The sequence below is a fragment of the Anomalospiza imberbis genome, chromosome 12, assembly GCF_031753505.1.
Source record: "Anomalospiza imberbis isolate Cuckoo-Finch-1a 21T00152 chromosome 12, ASM3175350v1, whole genome shotgun sequence".
Classification (NCBI taxonomy): domain Eukaryota; kingdom Metazoa; phylum Chordata; class Aves; order Passeriformes; family Viduidae; genus Anomalospiza; species Anomalospiza imberbis.
Genome location: NC_089692.1, coordinates 9173720 through 9194104, shown reverse-complemented (window position 1 = coordinate 9194104; position 20385 = coordinate 9173720). Strand labels below are relative to the sequence as shown.

At 37.0% G+C, this 20385-nt stretch overlaps 1 long non-coding RNA gene across 2 annotated transcripts in view; it reads left to right on the top strand.

Annotated features, from left to right (window-relative positions):
- Positions 1-20385, top strand: part of LOC137481163 (uncharacterized) — a 187818-nt gene that overhangs the window by 99828 nt on the left and 67605 nt on the right. For both annotated transcript variants that reach the window (XR_011003360.1, XR_011003359.1), the window contains exon 2: positions 369-474. This is a non-coding gene — a long non-coding RNA (uncharacterized lncRNA). The remainder of the gene's footprint in view (positions 1-368; positions 475-20385) is intronic.

Genomic DNA, 20385 nt, shown 5'->3' with positions numbered 1-20385 from the left:
GTGCTTGTTACAGAAATGCAACTTTCTATGAAGATTGAAGCCCTAGTTTATGGGATTGGAACTTTCAGCCTAAGATAAGTGTTCAGCCTAAGAAACAACTGTTTTACTGTGATTGTCACTGCTAGGGCTGTACGCTAAGTACATTGGTTATGTGTTCCGTACAGGCCTTATCTTTACCTACCATATCATAAACTATCTCCTGCTTGTTATCTATGTCAAAGATTGCTGGAAACTCTTGAGAGCTTCTTGTATTGCCTGTGAAGTGCTGTCAGTGTGGCACACCTTTTGTTCTTTTTAGAAAAGCCATAGGATAATAGCAAGTGGGCAGTGGATAATTTTCTAATTATGTGGCTTGCTCCCCATTTCAGAGGCTCACTGGCAGTTGCAGAGTAACAAGAGGATAAATAATGCCGACCCTTCTCCACACAATGACACCTTTAAGAGAGAGTTACAGTCAAAACCACATGCATTTAGGTAAGGATCCCATGTAACTTCTGGTTATAAAGCCCTGATAAAATGAATGCTATATGGAACACTGGTGTTAGGCTGAGTTCTGTAGTTGTATACTTGGAGTGATACTGTTCTTCATTTCTATGCTCTGCCTGAGAATTCTTAACATACATCTCCTCCTAGCCCAGATAAGCACACAGAAGGATTGTCACACTTTTTTACAGATGGGAAGTAATTGCCTCGAGCTGCTTGGGAAGTCTTAAGATTCAAGAGACTTCCCTGTCCCATCCCATGCTCTAAATTACAGAACCACCTTTCCTCCATTTTTTGCATCTGTCCAAAGTCATCCACAAAAACAATTTACTTGATTTTTCAGTAAAATAGATTTCATAGATATACAGAAAAGGACACTTAAGTGTCTTTCTACAGTTACACCTAATTACTCAGGCTCTTGAAAATGCACTGTGGAAGTGCTCAGCTTTAATTGCCTTACTTCTTGTTGTTTGATTAATTTGTATTGTTCTAGCATTGATGTTTTCATTGTTCTACTTAAAATAATTGAACAATGAAACCTTGAAATTCTTTGAATGTGGCGCTTGTAAATTTACACCTAAAACCCCCTGAATATAATGTTCCCAAGCCACCTAAAGAGGAGCAACCCACACATGCCAGTGCAATCATACTATTGTAGTGTTTATCACAATAAAATATTGGGTTTTTTCACTGAGCTATGTGTTCTGAGCAAGATGCAGGAGAGCCTGGGGCTGTATGTGATCAAAAGCTTCACACATTCTGACTGGGTCAATGAGTTTTTCCAGGCAATTTAGACAATTTTCTGTGTGTAGACAAAATACCTGGATTTCTCCTTACTGTTTATCAAGGTAAGCTTCACAAAGTATTTCAGAAATTCCTTCCTTTCCTTCCTTTCCTTCCTTTCCTTCCTTTCCTTCCTTTCCTTCCTTTCCTTCCTTTCCTTCCTTTCCTTCCTTTCCTTCCTTTCCTTCCTTTCCTTCCTTTCCTTCCCTTCCTTCCCTTCCTTCCCTTCCTTCCCTTCCTTCCCTTCCTTCCCTTCCTTCCCTTCCTTCCCTTCCTTCCCTTCCTTCCCTTCCTTCCCTTCCTTCCCTTCCTTCCCTTCCTTCCCTTCCTTCCCTTCCTTCCCTTCCTTCCCTTCCTTCCCTTCCTTCCCTTCCTTCCCTTCCTTCCCTTCCTTCCCTTCTTTCCTTCCTTCCTTTCCTTCCTTTCCTTTCCTTCCCTCCCCTAATTTAGAGCTGATGAACACTTCCATACATCTCTCTTGAGGTCAGCATGGTCACAACCACTCCTCTTGTGTTTAAACAGAACAGCATTGGCTGAATCCCATGTCGTTTTTGCTACACATAACTCCTCCCAGAGTGGGAATGCAGGATATCAGGATGGTTGCCAGCCCTGTCTGCAAACAGCATAGCAAACGTTTTTCCAGTGGATGAAAGAAAGGAGCTACAATTAAGCCTCACAGCACAACAGGCACTGCTGAAATGAATGTCACTTCTTAGACTCTTCTACAAGTTCACCATCGCAGCTCCTCATTAATCCCCCTTTACACTCCTGAAGTGTAGCTTGGATTTAGAACTTTCTAATGTTACACTTTCCCATATTCCCGTGCTTCAGTACTTTTTTGGGTTTTTTTTTTTAAGTATATAAACTTGGCCAGAATTTTTTTGAAGTACTTGGCATTTTGTACTATTAAGTACAGAACTATTAAATATAATGAGGTTTGAAGCACAGTTCTGAAGGCACACCATGTTTGCAGGCCTGGTTTGTGCAGTGCATCATTTATTTGTGCATCTGAAGTGAAGCAGTACTATGGGCAGAGGTTCTGTGGGACATGAGGCTACATCATACCATATCTTCCCATCCTACTTGAATAGTAGTTTTTTTAGTTTTGATGTTTAGTTTGCAAAGTTTCTGAGCCTGACTTCAAGTCAGACTGTGCTGTGATGCTACTGGATTTAGTAACATCAGTGCAACTGAAAATAAACAAATAGGGCTTAATTTGTTGGTAGTGGAGAAATCTGCTTAATCTTAGAGTCAATGCCTGTATGGTTCATATGAGAAAAGGGGAAACAGTTAAATTCTTTATGGTATCCATGAAAACTGAAAGTGAATTGCTAAGGCAAAACTTCTATTCTTAATTTTATCACTGTTATATTGTAGATAAAATTAGAGGAATAACTTAAGGTGTAGTAGTGATGACTGAAATTACTAAGTCAATTATTTTAAAGTTTTTATTTATAGCTCCAAATACACACAGAGAATAAATGTTTAGGGGCTAATGTTCATTCATTTGATATGTCCATATGCTGATAGATGATGATGCAATTAATGAAAGATGGCAACATTCTGACAGTTGGAATGTTTGTGAGGAAAGGGATAGATTAAAGTTTGCTCTTGTGACTTTAATACTGTCATTCTTGCATCTAGAACTATTTAATTTGGAAGCACTATGTTCTTCGAATGAGATAAGAATTTAGTATGCTGTGCATCTTCTCTTAATACATCTGCTGTCTAAAAAAGCAAGGTGGAAAAAAGCAACAAATAAACCCAAGGAAATTGTATCAGCAGCACTTAGTTTTACATCCCATTTAGTGCAAAGACAAAGCAAATCAACCCATAACAGAAATAACCAAAAAGAAAATGAATGGATTTAGAGAAATGGCCTATCTAAAGCACTAAGTGGGATATAAATAAGAATTTCACTAGTTTCATAGGAGGATCCTAGAAACAGTCCTTTCCCAAGGTAAAATTTAAGTTATTAGGTATATTTCCCATTAATAGATGGTATCCACAACTGAGAACCCAAGTATTGGAAAGCTGGATAATGGTGACAGTGTAGATCACTATTCTGCATTGTAAATAATACATAATAAGGTCATTATTTCTTGATTTTTATCACCCTTCTCTGTGGTCAAACTCTTTCTTGAAGATCCTTTGGAAAGGAAAAAAATAATATTTTATCTTGAGTCATTTGGCTAAATAAGTTTTAACAAAAAGCAAAATAATGATAAAAATGTATTCTCAGCAGAATCAGAAGTCTGTAACAGGGAATTCACTGCATGCCATACAGAACCTAAAGCAGATTTCCTTGTTTCCAGCCAACTCTTAGAGCACACCCAGCTCAATGGATCTTACAGAGTACAAGGTATAATGCAGGCATTTCACCCACAGCTTCTGGAAGGGGCTACTCTTTGGGAAATAAACTCACATGTGAGCAGCCACGCTGGCAGAAGTGTGCTGGGAAGAGCCACCATTAATCAGTGGGAGGTTTTGAAGATGACCTTTTCAACAGGCAAATTTCTCCCATTCTCATGTCCCCTCAGTGGTGCATTTTCAGCTCACCCAGGTTTGGTGTTCCCTCTCACTGGTTTGCCCCAGCCTTCTTGACTTTCAGAGCCATTCAGTTCTGTAAAAGTGTCTTGCTAAATTATGCCAAGACAAATACCAGCAGAACTGTATCCATGCTAGGAAATTGCTCCAGTGTAACTATAAACTGAGATAGCTAAATCAGCACTGTGTGTAGACATAAGTACTTTGCTGGATTTTAGTCAAAACACTTTAAAAGTAGTGTTGAATTTTGGTTTTGTGCCAGCTGTGGGCCAAACTGAACCACCTGTATTCATATACTATGCTTAGCCATTAGTACACTTCAAGCACATTCAAAATTTAAGACAAGACAAAGTCCCACTGAAGTAATTTAAAACTTAAGGATATGCATCTGCTTAACCTCTTTCCTGACTCAGGAGGGACTTAAGGATGTACTTAGACTTACATGCTAACATTTTCTGCTGAATAAGTACCTTTATTTTTTTAAATGGCAATCATGAAATTCTAATTTTGAATGTAATAGGAAAATTCCTAGATTCATTCAGCCAAAGATAATTGCTGTTTGGAGACCTTTACATGCTCACAGTAAGAAAAGTACGTTTATCCAAGGGAAAAAAATACCTCTTTAAATTAAATCAACCTACAACACAATATTATTTTTATTAACGTGTATGCTGTAATGCTAAAAGTTGGTATATGTTTGACTCAACCCAATAATCACACAATGTAAACGATACTCAAATAAGTGCTTGAATTAATCTTTGCACTGCAAAGATTAATTAACCAGAAGGTTATTTCACACCATTCTTCAGGGCAAAACATATCATTTGCTCTAAGGCTATAGCTTCTTTGCCTTGCCAGAGTACTTTAAAATAGTTTTGAAATTTATTTTTTGAAGAGCAAGGCAATAAATTATTCCCCAGGACATGTTAGGCAGTACAAATTCTGCCAGTAGAGCAACTTCAAAAGCTGTGAACTACACAGCTGACTCTTGCTGGGCCACAGGCCCTCCCAGGATTATCCATTTCAGTCAATTCCACTAGAACAGAATTTCAGATTCATGCATTCACGTGAGCTTCACTGGCCAAAGAGATTACTGGTCCTCTCCCAGATGTGCGAGATTTCCATGCAGTGCCACGCCCTCAGGAACATTCCTTCTTTGGCTCATGTTTTGTGTTTCAATGATTCTGTTTGAGATGATAATTAAGCTTGTAGAATCTGGTTTATGACATACCATTAAATAATTTTTGTTCTTTTCATATGATGCACTAACATCTTTTCCATGCAAAAAGGGTATCCAAGAGTCTTCAGAAGAGAGGGCTTTATGAAATCAGCTTCTTATCAAATAATTATATTTCATGGTCCAAGCTCTTTGGTAGGCTCTTGGGAGTAATATTTGTGTGGTACCAAAGGAATTCACATTACTGTGTTTTCATCTCTGCAGTCTGAATACCTCAAAACTCAATTTTTAGGAGTGCTGGAATTTGATTCACACTGCAGTATGTGCTTACACAGATCACTGTGAGATTTTTCCCTTTCTATGCAAAAGGCAAAACAACTTTTCAATTTTTATTTTTCCTTTCCCACAGCTTTGTTCTTCACTGAAAGCATGATAACATATTTAAGCAATGAACAACATGGCATTTTAACATTAATCCTTAATGTTATTCAAATGTTTCAACCTGCATATTTTTCACTGTCTCATACACCATTCTAATTTCTTTTACTCTGTTAAATTCAGATGTAATTTAGGATGGAAAAATACATTTTAGAATTACACCTGCAGCATGTAGTATTAGTATGACTTTTTCATGGCATGACAGTGATGTTTCTACAATCTATACATATTGATTTAGGCTGATAATAAACAATTTGATTAGGCTCTATCTATAGGCTGTCATTTCAATCACTGTCACTGTTCCAATAGAGTGGAAGGCAGATAGCAGACACATATGGCAAGATTTCTCAAAATAAAAACTCTGGCCTGATTAGAGCCCTAGGTTCAGTGAATTGGACAAGACAGCTCAGCTGCCAGGTTATTAACTCCCTCAGAAAATACTCTGCCTTTTCCCCGGGGCCAGCCTGAATATTCTGATCTGGATCGATAAGCAATCTCCGGTGTGTACAAAATGCCAGCTAGAATCATTTGTCTCAGTGCAGTCTCCTTACAAAGGATAAAACACCTGCAGTATGTGGCCGGCTCTCCCTCCTCCCCCACCTTCCTCCTTTTAACTAATGACCCACAAAGAGGGAAGAAGTAACTGAATCTGTTCCATCATCAGGAAGGCTCTCTCAGGTTTGTTTTAATGATCACAATGGCTACCTTTCAATCTTACAAAAATTATATCAGTCATGGTTTCCCTGTGGCATGTTTATGTAAGTAATGTGAACCACAATGTAATGACAAGTGTACAGATGTCATTGTAAGAGGGCCCTTGGCAAGAAGATATCTCAGAATGTCAGAATTTTAATAAACCATGGACTGCTGGTAGGGTTCTCTTTGGTGGTTGTCTTTTATATTTCTAATGTGTACTGTGATCTGTTGCTTGGGCCTGAGATTTTTCAGGAGTGTTTAGTAACAAAGGATATTTCACAATTGATTAGAACAGAATCATTCTTTTCCAGAGTGGTGGTGCTTTCCCAATCCATTACATATCTGTGGTTTTCTTTGTAGCAGTGCTGGATTGTAGCCATATTACTTGTACTTTCCTTAGATGCTAAAAAGGAGTTTTTATCAGAGTGAATTCAGAACCTTTCAAAGCTTTTTGAATGTTTTTTCCACATGTTGACTTATTAATAAGCCCCCCTTGACTCAAATAAAAATCAAATATATGCAAAGTATGAGAAAATCCACAAACATCCAAGTTACTCTCCTCATTGGTTATTTATTACACCTAGAGTCACAGGAGAGAACCTCCTATTGCACAAGAAGTTTGTAGCTTCACATGTCCCCTGCTGTCAAGAAATAAAAGCTGAATATCTTCAGCAATGTACATAGAATTTACTGAGCAAGTAACAGGTACTGCATGTCTGTTTCTGGGTATGGATTAAGAGTCTTTCAGGAACAGAGGCCAGTTTTGACTTATTTTTCAAGGCTGTAGAACTAGCTCCTAATCCAGCTGTTAATGACAGCATTGTTCTGACCTCAGTTTAGGGAACTGTTCACATCTATATGCCTATGGAAGACTTACCTTAAGTTAATGTAAACTGGAGATCCATGCCTAGTTAAAAAATTTAATGGTTTTTTTTATGTCATGTTTGCGTATGACAAATTATATAAAAGCATTTTATGTTTGTACTGCCATCACTTGGAAAAGGAAGGTTTGCATTTACTCTGTCCTCCTTTACTGCATGAGGTGCCTTGCCCTCATAATGTCAAGAAATTAGAATATCACCTTACAGATAGCTCCCTACATATTTGCTATCCAAAACTTCACGATCTAAAGATGCTTTTAAAAAAGAACAATGTAAGGAACAACTTTAGTGAATTGATTTCCCAATGTAGAAAACACATTTCCTATCAAGACACTTATTAGAATGTTTATCTCAGAGAAAATGCCCACAGTTTATATGAAAAGCTGATGTTATGTTAATTCCCATTATTATATACAGATGATATTGAGGAAGATGGAACAAAGTGCCTTTAAACCAAAGCTGATGACTTTTTTTTTCTTGTTTGCTACAGTTTTATTGTAGTGAAATATGTTCATTTTAGCAGTGGAAAACTGCCCTAAATAGACAGCATAAGAGCAATAAGATGTCACATTGCAGAGCACAATTTAAAAATGATGTGCTCCAGAAGTAAGGCTTTTAGACATTTTGGTTTATGTATTAAAACTTCCCACAAATTTGATTGAGAATGAGCCTTTGATGGATATTTGCTGCAGTTATGCTGCATTAGACTCGATTTATCCACCACCTCTCATTGTTGCTATTGATTGATTTTTAAATTAGATGAAGGCAATCAGTAAATACCACCCAATCAAGTCCTAAAAACATACAGGAGATTAGACAATTTAGGGTAATCAATGAAAATATTCTGTGATTTGCTACCACTCAATTTTGACCATAAATTACGACCATAACTTGCAAGTTAGTAAGCCATAAAACAAGTAGATGTGACAAGAAAAACTACAAGAAATGAATTAAGGAGATGAAGAGGAACCACTAGTGTTATCATTTAATGAGACAAAATTACTCTTTATACATATCTGGCATTTCTAGTTGAGTCTCACCAACAGTATTGGAGTACAAGAGCACTAACACTTCTCTTATTTTTCTAGGGTTTTGGGGGTGTTTTTTTTTTTTTTGTTTTATTTTTTGCGATATAAAAACTGTTCTTTTGTGTAACAAACCAGTTTGAACAATAATCTGATATTGTTTCAGCAAATAAATTAATGTAATTTTAGGTTTAAAGCCTGCTGCTTGTTAAAATCCCTCACCTTCATTTCAGGCACTTGCAAAGACTAATTTTAAAGTCACACTTCTACGTGGTGTTATATTCTACAAACTTTAAAATGTAGCAAAAATTTAATGGGATTTTAGACCAACACTTTGAAGAAGCTGTGCTCATACACTTTCTCTGTGATACACGTCACCCATTTTCTATATTCTCACAACAGTCTCACTAGGAACTAATTCACATGTCTTAAAAAAATCTGTTTTAAAAGTTATTTACTAGTTGTAAATAGGTGTCCATGTTTTTTCTATTTATGAACTTCAGTATCTATTTGTAATTTCTAGTCAGCATCTAGAATTAACAGCTATAGGCTATATTGGTATGAATTGGTGAAATAAAAATTTATTGTAAATCTACTCCCTCAAAAAAGTAGTACAGGTGTGATACTGCTGAGCAGTATGAAAAAATCTTCCTGGTTAATGCCTTTATGATCCTCTTTAGAATAAGGAACATATGGAAAAGGAGACCGGAATAATTTTTGGGAGTGTCGATCATAGAAAAGGATGAAATTAAGATACTTTTGACAAGAGGAAAATTCATGTGCCTTTTTCTACATTAAACAGAAATCTCAGAGATCTGAAAACTACCCAGGACACCTTGAGTGGTGATAAGATTGTAACAGAGGACAGAAGGAAAGAACTGCACTCACTCTTACTGCACTCACACCCAATAAAATACAAAACTGACTTTGTAGAGCTTCAAGGTGGAGCAACTCCTTTGAGAGCAAATAAATGCAAAATGCACAGGTGGAATAAATATTGAAAATATTTGGATTTATATCTACCATGATTTAATTAATTCCCAGTAAAGAAAAATTTCATGTTGCAGCAGAGAAAGCAAAACCCCCAGAGTCAGAAGAAAGCATTAGTGGCGTTGCAAACAAAAGATTAGTCAGCAAATACTGACTCTGTATCAGTAGGTGGATGCTGTGTGAGATAAACCAGAATTAGAACTTTGCAAGAATATCATGCAGAAATTCCAAATTCTTGCTGTAGTAGACAAACGTATGGCACTACCAACTATCAAAAAAAAGTGGTTGTTCTTAGGTGGTTCTTTATTTAAAAGACATTTCCTTTGGCATAGGGTTTTAGAATCAGGGTTTACTTTTCTGTGCATGTCTATGGAACAGTATAACACAATAAGTCCATGTAAGTGCTGGGCCCCTTACAAAAACATGTTTCTCACTGTTAAAAACACTCCCCACCTGAATTCTGAATTTAACATTAGAAAATGTCCAAGTCTGGTCTTTCAGACTTGTATTCTGGTGTTGTTAAGTACATCTGTCTAAGGCAATCCAGTTTGAAGGATTGTGTGACTCACTAATAGAATACTAAACCTATCTCAGCTTACTAAATATTCTTTTAAAAATTATCATTGAAATGGACTTTTCTTTAACTCCTGCATTTTATCAGTTTCTACGTGTTCATAAGATTTTAAGGAGTAAATTCAGTGCTAATAATACCTTTTCTTCTTTCCATGTAAATTTGGTACTAGAGGAAGCTTTCATCATTGGCATAATCTCTAATAAGGTATGTACAATAACACTGGAAGACAGAAAGTTCTCAAAAATAATATTCCTCCCTCTGCAGGTAACATTATTTCTGAAATCTGAGATTTTAGTTTAATTTGAAATCTCTTTGGAAAATACATTCCCAGCTTATTTCTAAAAGATTCTGCATGTGATTGAACCTGTGGTAGAAATTTGCAAGATACACAGTTAAATAGTGAAGGCAGGAAATGAAACAGCTCAGAATCTGAACGAAGTCTGGAGCATTTGCATTCCCATATTTAAATATTTGCCTGAATTACACGTGAGCTATAACTTTTCACTCACTAGAATTTTTTGCATTCTCTGTAAGTAATAGTGCTAAGACAAATCACTGTTTATATTATTGCAATATATGATCGTATCATGTTCAATCTCATGTTTGTGTGAGTTAAAAAACATAAAAAACCCCAATAATCTCTAGTAATTGAGGACAGGAGGGTGAGAAAAAAAAAAAAAAGAAAACCAAGAAAATCCCTGACTTAAAACAAAGACAGGGACCTACTTGCAGTTCCTGATGGACTGATGCAGTACAATGAAGCTGGTGTATTCAATATAACTTTTAGAATAATTGCCTGGGAGGTAACCAGAAGAAGTACATTTTACTTTATCATGGTACATAAATAAAAGGGCAGACTAATTAATCATATAGCTTACTAAAAGTGCTTTTTATTTTGCCATTTAGTATGCCAGAAAGATCATTTTCTTTAATGTATATACCCAGTATTAACATGATTTAATCCATCATGTTCTGTATTATGAAATTACTTTGTTTTACTCCCTGATCCAGCTGAAGATCATTAACCCACACTATTTTCTAAGTCATACATCATTTGAGTGTATTACCTCATATAGCAAAAAAGCTACTTCCCTCGGTGATACACTCCAACTAAGAAATCATTTTTTCTGGATGTTGCTGACAAGAGGAGCTGTTTTCATTAGAAAGCAGATGGTTCACTATTTCGATTCTGTTTTACCTTCACATTTGCTCCAGCTCAGAGTTCTTTGCTGCCAGTTACCTCATTACCTCTCACAACATCCATGTCCTCTATCCCTGACCCATCCATAAAACATGCTAAACAAGCAAGTGCTTTGTCCTCCCCCAACACCTTTTTTAACTCTGCCTCCTCACCTGTTGTAAGTCAGGCTTCCAAAAGCAGTGAAAGTGATTCCAATCATCTGAACTCCCGCAGTTCTGCAGGTGTTTGCTAGCTGAGAGTGCCGAAGGTGTAATTTACACATTCAGGGTCTGAGCATGGACGTGAAGTCACACTGCTGATGAATTTGCACAGAGCTTCAAGGCAGAATCTGGTCTTCTATCATTTCATGTAGTTTGCAGTTTTGATATTTATGATAGTGATATTTTCACTGCTATATTCTCTGAGTCTATATGATGCACATAGGGCTGCTCTGGGTGCCTGGTAAGTGTCAACAAATAGTGGTCTATTAAACATTTACATTGAAACTGCATAACAGAGTATTGGAACTTTTTGATTCAGAATAAAGTCTGAATAGTTTCTGTATGTCTCAGTATTTTTAGAATAAAAAATTATAAATTATGTTTCAAAGTAGATCACTTAACAAGTAACACTTGTTAAGTCTCAGACTGGTTTTAGTTATCTCTAAGCATTAGCCTTGAGAAGTAGAATTTTGTTCCAGTTAGGCAAGGAAACCAAATGCTTCCATTGCTTCAGCAGAAAGCCTCTTACTAGAGATTAAACCCTTAGAGGTAAACCCATCCATACATACCTTCAGTTCCTCTACACTATGTTTTGGTTTTGATCATTCTATACTAAGGATAATACTCAAACAATGTAGCAATAAATTCTACCTGCTTTGTGTGGTTTTTTCTGCTTTCTACAATATCCATCACAAACTCCATTTTTATAACAGCTTCAAGGAAGTTTTCAGGGGCATGGTTCCATTATTTTTTTTTTTGTTCATACTTCATGACTCATGTCAAATTTACCTTTTATTATTACCTTTTACACTTGCCATGTGTAAAGATGTTATCTTTTTAATGCACACTGAAAACTAATACAGAGCTTGACAGAAATAAGAGGGTATCAGGAGGGGTAATTGATTTTGTTAATTTGAAGGATAACCTGTTCAGTAATCTTAAAGTGCATCATAGGTGGAATTGGTTTAAAATAGTGATCTTTGTAGAGTTTTCACTGAATTTGAAGGAAGAATAAAGGCCTGTAGTGAATGTGTTGACAAAATTAAAGGAAAAGATCATAGATTTGGAATTGTTCCAAACATACATGAACACCAAGGACAACGTTTAGTTATACTTTAATAAACCACTCTACAAAGCATTCTGAATGAGCTGAGGGGAAAAGATAAATCTACAGTATTGAGCAAAGCCAAAGCTGAAGGTCAGCCTGCAGTTAATAACCATGCTCAGTTATACTATTTTTATGATGACACAATATTTAAGCTACTGAACTTGGCACCATAAATAGCCATGCATGTTGTACAGAGTGAAGAATATGCAATTGGTTGAGCTTGACTTCTACCTGTCTGTTTATAACATCCATTCTGGATTCTACTCTCTGATGAATGCAGCCTCAGCATGAGGCTGGTTTGTCCACCCTGAATAAACCTCACAGCTGTAATTCAGCTGCAAATAAAATAGAGCAGAAATAGGAGGTGCAGGTGCTGCTGCTGGCACATCATGAGCCAGAAACTGAAAAAAGGTAAGGCATAGAGACAGATTATCTTCTGCAGGAGGAGCTGGGTGCAGCTGCCACTGGGGCTTTAAAGGCAATGCCCTTACACAGTGGAGTTTTTGTTGCAGAACTTTAAGCTCCTCTCATTGGTCTGGACAAGATGGCCAAAGCGATGAGAAAAGAGAAGACTGCACAGGCTTCTGGAGGGACTGGATCCTCCCACACTGAAGTATGTGCAGTGCCAGAATTTACTCCAGTAAACAGAGAAAAGGTAGACTTTTTGGTCTGTGCCTCTGAGTGCTCCCCAGAATGGTATTTAGCATTGATGTCACCCAAGCCAATATTTTTTTTTTTCTACTCAAGAAAGCATCTGAAACTACCAAATTCTGTTGATGAAAGTAATTATCAAAACTGAAAAAGGATATAACAACAAAAAAGTAATATTGTGAACCGTTGATACGAAACTTTGTTTTCAGTATAAATAAGTTTTGCTTTAACAGTTGTGAACTTAATATACAAATAATAAAGAAAAGTTTATTTCCTAGCCTTCATTTTGTCCCTACATTAATGCTAACAGTATAATCACAAAACATTATAAAGTATCATACCCTGGTAAAATAATTCCAAACAAAACAAATGAGAATCCATGGGGGAATTATAGCATAGGATCTTGACAAGCCAAAATAGAAAACTGTAAAGTATACCAGGTGTCATTGTAGGACTTGTGTGTGTGTGACTATAGAGTGCACTGACACTCCTGATGTTCAAATAAATCACATGGAGAAACTCCACCTGGTATTCTATAGGAATAAGTTAAGTACACCTTTCAAAATTATATCAAAAGCAGTTAAAAATGTAAACCATTAAAATGTGATAAAATAGCAATTTATTCATAAAAATGTCATTTGCATTTTTGAACACTGTTTAACTTCCATGCTTGTTTTGCTGTTTTCAAATAACAAATTGACCATTTCAAATTCATAATGAGGTATGAAATAAATGAGAGGGTACTGAGGGTGAGTCATTCATTAATCATAAGCAAAACAGGCATGAAATCAAGGACACAGGAGAACAAACTGTAAAAGTAATAGGTTGCATAATCTTTGTACTTAATATTAACTACATTATGTTTTTCACATGAGTTCTGAGAAGTTGGGTTTTTTTATGTTTACATGAAACTAATCCAAAGTAAATTTTATTTCTCAATATTATTTTGTTCTAGAGGTTGCCCTCTATTTAATAAAGTGGAAGACAACAAATCCTAGCTTATGACATTGTTATGAAGATTTAATAGAAGGGTTAGCAGGAACATTGAAGCCTACTGAAACTTTTGATTTAAGATATTCCACTTTTGACTAGAACGTACCAAACCCTTCTTGTTTGTCATGGCAGATCTCCCATTAAGGACATAAATTCACCTGGAATTAGTTGTTTTGGCCAAAATAAGTTATTATTCATATTCATCTGTTAGAGAAGGACAGAACAAGAACTATTATTCAAACCATTCTGTCTTTATCTTTCAAGAGTTCAATCCACAGTGATTACCCAATGTGCAACAAGGTTGTTAACAGTTTGCAGGTAATGTGAGTATTTAAATAGTAGGAGTAATTCAAATAGACATAATAAAAATAATTTCTTACCCCATGTCAGATTTCAACAAAAAAACCCCACAAAAATAAACTAGGTTGTAATAAGGCAAGGTGAAGAAGGTGAAGTGGTGGCACAGCAAGGAGCCAGCTCACTTCACAATCACTAAACAGATGCATCTCTCTGTTCCATATCCATTCATTTGGATGGAGCTAGCATTGATGTTACTCTTTGTTGTTGCTGTGAAGTTTACTGGGCAGAGGAGAGTGAGGAGAAAAGTCAGAGTGAGAACTATGCAGATAACTTGCTGTTAGAACTGTTCTGTTTTGTGGCCCCAGTGTGGTACCCTTGGCCAGCCCCATGAGCTGTGTGTGTGAGTCTGAGTGGGGCAGGAGTGCTGGAGCTGGAGGCCGTGCTGGAATCCAGCACTCCTGGGAGCCACGTGCTGGAATCCCAGTACAGCTCCCAGCACACACAGCACAGCTCACACCAGGGGCTTGGTGCTCCACACCAGTTTATCCTTCTGCACACAAAAAATGGAGATACTGAGCAGATGATGCCTGGCTTCATCCTGCGGGGATCACAGGGAGCAGTGCTCCATGTCCAGGCACACGAACTCGTTGGAGTCACTGGAGCCAGGCACAGACGTGCCCGGGGGTGCTGCCCTCTGAGCTCGGGTGCAGCCTGGGTCTGCACCAGGGTCCGGGCCCGTTCCTGGCTCCTGCAGTCAAACGGGCTCAGCTGCAGTCCCGATGGAGGAGCTGCACTTGAGCTGCTTATCAGTGTCCCGTGGTTGTCCCCACCGTCCCAGCCTGTGGCTGGACCCTTCAGTGAGGGCAGCCCCCTGAGAGGGTCTGGCCCTGGCTGGAAGGGCTGGAGCCTCCATGGCTGGGGAGCTGCTCTGTGACCTGGCTGTGCCTCGTGGCAGTCTCTGCTCCCACTCTGGCCCGGCTGTAATTAATGCACGTTGCTTTGGTGCACAGCAATGTCTGACTAAGCAGCTGCCTACATTTAGACTGTAACACAGGAATTAATACAGCAGTGGTTAATATTTAGTTAAAAATCATGACTCCTCAATATTTCTGTTCACAATTTTTGCAACTTCTGCAAAGTTCTGTCTTGAATTCTGTATCCAGAGGGAAAAAAAGTTTCTGTTGGTTAAAAGTATGTATTCTACCAGCTTTCTTTGTTTTCCATAAGCCTGGATGAAGAAAGTATCTTAATTTTTAAAACTCCCATTTAACTAATTTTCTGCCTTCTCTGCTCCAACATATCTACATTTTATAAATTGTATTGGTGCTACTTCCACGGTGTACTTAAGGTGTTTCTTCCTTGTATGAGAAGTTATATATAAACTGCAAGGTGTTAAAGCCAGTAATTGTTAGTGGTATTTTTCTTTCTAAAGAAATATAAAGAACATGATCAATGAATAGACTGATATCTTATCAAAGCTGAGGAATTTCCCCAGATGTCTGAAAAATCATACATTCCACTAAAGCCTGTGTAAGTGGGGAGATCCTCATACTATCCTTCATTGTAGGTGCAGGTGGTTTGAGTGTAGTGCTCTGGTTTAGATTCCAGAGCAAATAGGTTACCTATGATATTATCATTCCCAGGAATATATTGCAAAGCAGTGCCTTTCTCAAGAAATGTGGGTAAAGGGTTCACTCTGTCCCCTCTGGTCCTCTGCTTGAATGCTTTTCCCAAGCTCCAGATCAATCTTTAACTCCTCACTTTTAAATTAAGATGAAATACCGTGGAGAAGAAAGGGAACATAAATACTTCCAAAATTCTAGGAAATAGGTTTTCTCACTATTCCCTCTCCTAAGCATGACACTTAAAATGAAGAAGCCCATGAAGTCTTCTCTCTGCTGAACCAGGTATTTCCAAATTTTTGGAACCAATATCAATTTTTTCAGAAGAATATATATTTTTTTCAAGAAGTCCTCTAATTTTGTTACAGAGTCTTAAACTCAGTACCCGAAACATTTTGCTATGGGCCTGAGAAGTCCGCCAAAGTAGAAAATTAAAAAAAAAAATCAGTACCATCAGAGGAATGTTCCTTTTATAGATACCCTGCCCTGCTCTTTGCATGATGTCTTGCACAAATAAGCCCTCTGAATCTGAACTGGGCTTCCTCTGTACCTCAAACCATCCAGCTCTGCAGAGCTGCTGTTATTCTGCTGTCAGAGGCTGTTCCTGCAGCAGAGATGGAAGGTGACTTTATATCCAAAAGTTAAAAGGTGGAAAGAGTTTGGCTTTTGAGGGGACTTGAACTTATTTACATCTTCAGCATATTTGAAATTGCTGTTGAAATATCTACCAGTGTGTTCATGAAACGCCAAAGTTGAAAGAATGCATTTCAAGCAAATGCCCTCTCCCAGGTTAATGATTAACACTGCGAGAATTCAGCCTGGTATTTACTGTATCATGACACAAGTAAATTGAACTTCAAGCAAGTAATTATCTATTTTTTTTTAAGTATGCAATGCCAAATTATTAACTTCTGTGGTAGAGGGGTAGTAAAAACAAGGGTCAGGGAGTACGCACGGAGTCTTGTGAGACTCATTTGTTCACATCCACTGTAGTATATAAAAAACAATGTTCCTATAGAGGCCTTCCTGTTTCCAATGCAATATCTAAATCATTATATACATTAAAAAAAAATACATCTCTGTCTTCATTATTGCATTAAAAAATAATCCTTGCATTCTCTATCTATTTCTCACTCTTCATCATAGCAAATTGTACCTTCTGTTCATGTTTCAATGGACCAATCAATTAATCTGTTTTCCTGCCAGATTTTGGTATGATCAAAATGTCAGCTCTGTGCCTATTATGAAATCAGAATTTTCAGTCTTCTTAATTCTGTAGGAAGGGGTCTTTACTTCACTGGAAAAGTGCTTATTTTTCTTGAAATGTAAATATTACCTTTCAGGAAAGATGTTGCCTGGAATATTCTGCCTGAAATGTGAGTGCTTCAGAAATTTAAAAACATCTAAAATTCTTGAGAATTTGGCTTAGGAGAAAAATACTTGGACATTATCAATTATCCCATTGTTAAGCCTGCATCTAGACCTCCCAGTCTGCAAAGACTTTAAGGTTCTAATTCCTTCCATTTTGCAATTCCCAATTTTTTTCACGGTAAGCTAGCACTGTTGAAAGGCTCAAAGGTGCTTCACCTAATTTTCCTTTTATCTCCAGACAGTATATGGCCAAGTTATTTAGATACAAATAAGCTTTGAGAATATCACCAAATCCATTCTAATTTCATTCATGCCTTGGAGATAATAATTTAAAGAGCTAGTCACTGCTTGCAATTAAGCATGGAGAAAATAGATCTGTCCCATAATTTATGTCTGCAAAGGTTGGGCTGGATTTGTAATTAATGTTTGCTCCTTTTAATGAAATACTCCAAAGGTCTGCACTTCTGTCATTCATGGAGGTAATTTTTCAATTGATTAGTAAAATAATACTTGAAAAGTAAATGCACCTGCTTTAGCACAGAAATGTCTTAGTCAAGTAGAGACAATGATTGGAGTGCTAAAAAAATATCATTTCAATACAGTAGAGACTGGAGTTTTACTCCTCCAGAATTCAGAACTCCCACTAAAGAGAAAAAAAAAAATGAGAAAAGGTAATTAAACCTCCAGCAACTTCCTCAGCATGCTTTCATTCAGTTTAATTCCTGGGTGGTTTTCAGCATTGCTAAATACTTTTAGGAGCACACGCCTGAGCTGCAAGTGAAATATGTCTGGAAAGCATATGTTACAGCAAGACATAATTTTTATATTTGTGTACGTTAAGTATTTTTGGAGAGCATGATCAAATAATTTCACTTCGGAAATTTGTTTTGGATAAACACTTAAAATTTGACAGCTCAGTTGGTTCTACTTTTATTTCCTTTTAGGGATCAAAGCTCTTCAAATCTGCCAAGTGGCAAGACTTAAGAGTTAGGTTCCAGCAGCCGCTGGTTTAAAATTATTGGAAATGTCCTTTCTACAGAGCACCCACTATCAAAGCAAATGAAATAAAATAATAAATAAGCCATCTCTGCCTATTTTCAGGAAATTGATAAAGGTTTTCTTTGAATTAATCACTCCAAAAAGCATGTTTGATGACTTCTGCCTCTTTGTTAATTTAGTCATTGTGACACAAAGGTTTACTAATCCTCTGCTCCAGAGACCTCACGTTTTGTAGGAGTGGTATTATGGGAATTGACTGTAAGTTGATAAGACAGGATGCAGAGCAGAAGCCACAGTCTGTGCCAGATTCCTTGAGGGCCACAACCATGGTGATCCGAGAGGTTTTGGACCTTGTGTCACCTGGGACAAGGATTTTGCTTTCAGAGAAAGAAGCAGGAGAAGGGAATATGTGTGGTGAAAGAAGCTCTTATCCAGAGCTCAGCCTAATGGAGCAGAGGAATCCACACAGTGGAGCAAGGCGATGAGAGTCATTAGAACACTTAACTTTAAAGATAAAAGTTTATAGTTTTAATGCTGCAGTTTTAAGTGTTTGAGTCATCTGAAGGATCCAGCTCTTATTAAAGCATGAGCAAAGCAGCACCGAAGGACTTGTAAAAACCTGCACCTTGAACTTAGTATAACTCCCATTAAAGTCGATGGATGCTGAGTCAGACCTTAATTCTTTTTGCATCTTAGAGATTCAAAAGGTGAAAATCCTGCCACTACTGATGTTTTGCCATTGACCTCACAGGGTCAGGATTTCATGCTAAAAGCCATAAAATGGCACTGACATTTCATCATTGCTGTCTTGGATCAGATTCATAACAGTGACCCAGGAGACAAAAATCTCCATAATCCATTACTACTGTGCATCTACCCAACACTGTCTTACTACCTTCTACCTTTTTTTAAAATAGGGAATAATCTATAATTTGAGCTGCCTTTATTTTACCTCAAGTAAAGAGGAATGGAAAAATCTTACTATTCATTTTTCAATCACACTATTTTAACCTTCTAAGTAAATTCTTGATTATTTTATATTAATTTAATTGGGAAATTCTCTTCTGGAAATGAAGGAGGTTTTGTTGGAAGATTTGTTTTTAATTTTTTATTTCTCAATACCTGCTCTAAAAAGGCTTTGTAGTAAAACTGGAAGGCAAATTTCAGATTTATAGCATGGTTGAATGAAATGTTTATGATTAGCAGTAGGAACTATGAGCAGTTTATATAATTCCTTAATGATCCTTAACAAAATACTTCATTAAAGCCCAGCTGGAAAGACAATCTTGATTAATAAAAGGAAATCAGGGAATTATTTGATTTCTGTAATGTAAGAGTACTTGCAATGTGTGATAGCTACCACATATTGTTAGCAGTTAAATACAATAAACTGATAAAATACAAAATTATTCTGTCCCCCCCATTAAATTTTCAAGATTGCAAATGCAAAATATTGGCTGTGCATTACAGATGATAAAAGTAATAGATCCCAAGTTCACAGATACAAATGTATTGAAAAATACAATTTAAACTTTGTGTAGGAAATAATATTATTTGTAACATGGCTGCTTTGGCATAGGTCATTGCATTACTTTGTGGCAGTCCCTTTGTCCAATGCTTTCAATTATAATTCTGGTTCTTCCCTTTGGCAAAGCTTGGTCCCTTATTAGCTTTGGTTTTATAACTTTCATCATAGTAATAGTAGTGCTACTCTACTGGAATCAATGGGTTTGATGTCTTTAAATACAGGTATAGCTTGAACTGGGGGTTATCTGCTTATTAAAGCAGTAGATGTTTACATTTGGAAATTAAAAAAAGCCTGCTTGTGAGTTTTGTGCAAAATTTCCTTCGTTCAAATTTCTCTTTGTTAAATAACTGCAGATCTTGAGACATGAGGGGTACTCACATTACTTAACTTGGTTTCTCTGACCTCTTTCTGGGGAAGTCTATAGAGACTAATGCAAAAATCTTCCCTGTATTCCTAGAGGAAACTGGTGTGATCATTCCTGCACTGAGAGATGTTCTGACTTTACTGGAGTAGCTTGGGCTCTCCACCCTTCGTGAGGCCTTGGTGTCCTCTGAGTTTTATGCAGTTGAAGGTCCAAGTAAGGAGTGGTATATTATTTCTAAGAAATGCGAATTTAAACACAGGTTAATAATAAGATTTTAACTGTTTGCTTTCCTGTTAACATTAATGAAAGCATATATTTGTATGCTGTGCCTTTGAAAATTAATTTCCTGGACTTCTCTAGGGATATAGGGGTTGTGTACAATGCCTAGTTTTCCCTTGTATTATTTATTAATGGGGGGTATAATCTAGTAGCAACTCCCTTTGTGCACAGTATT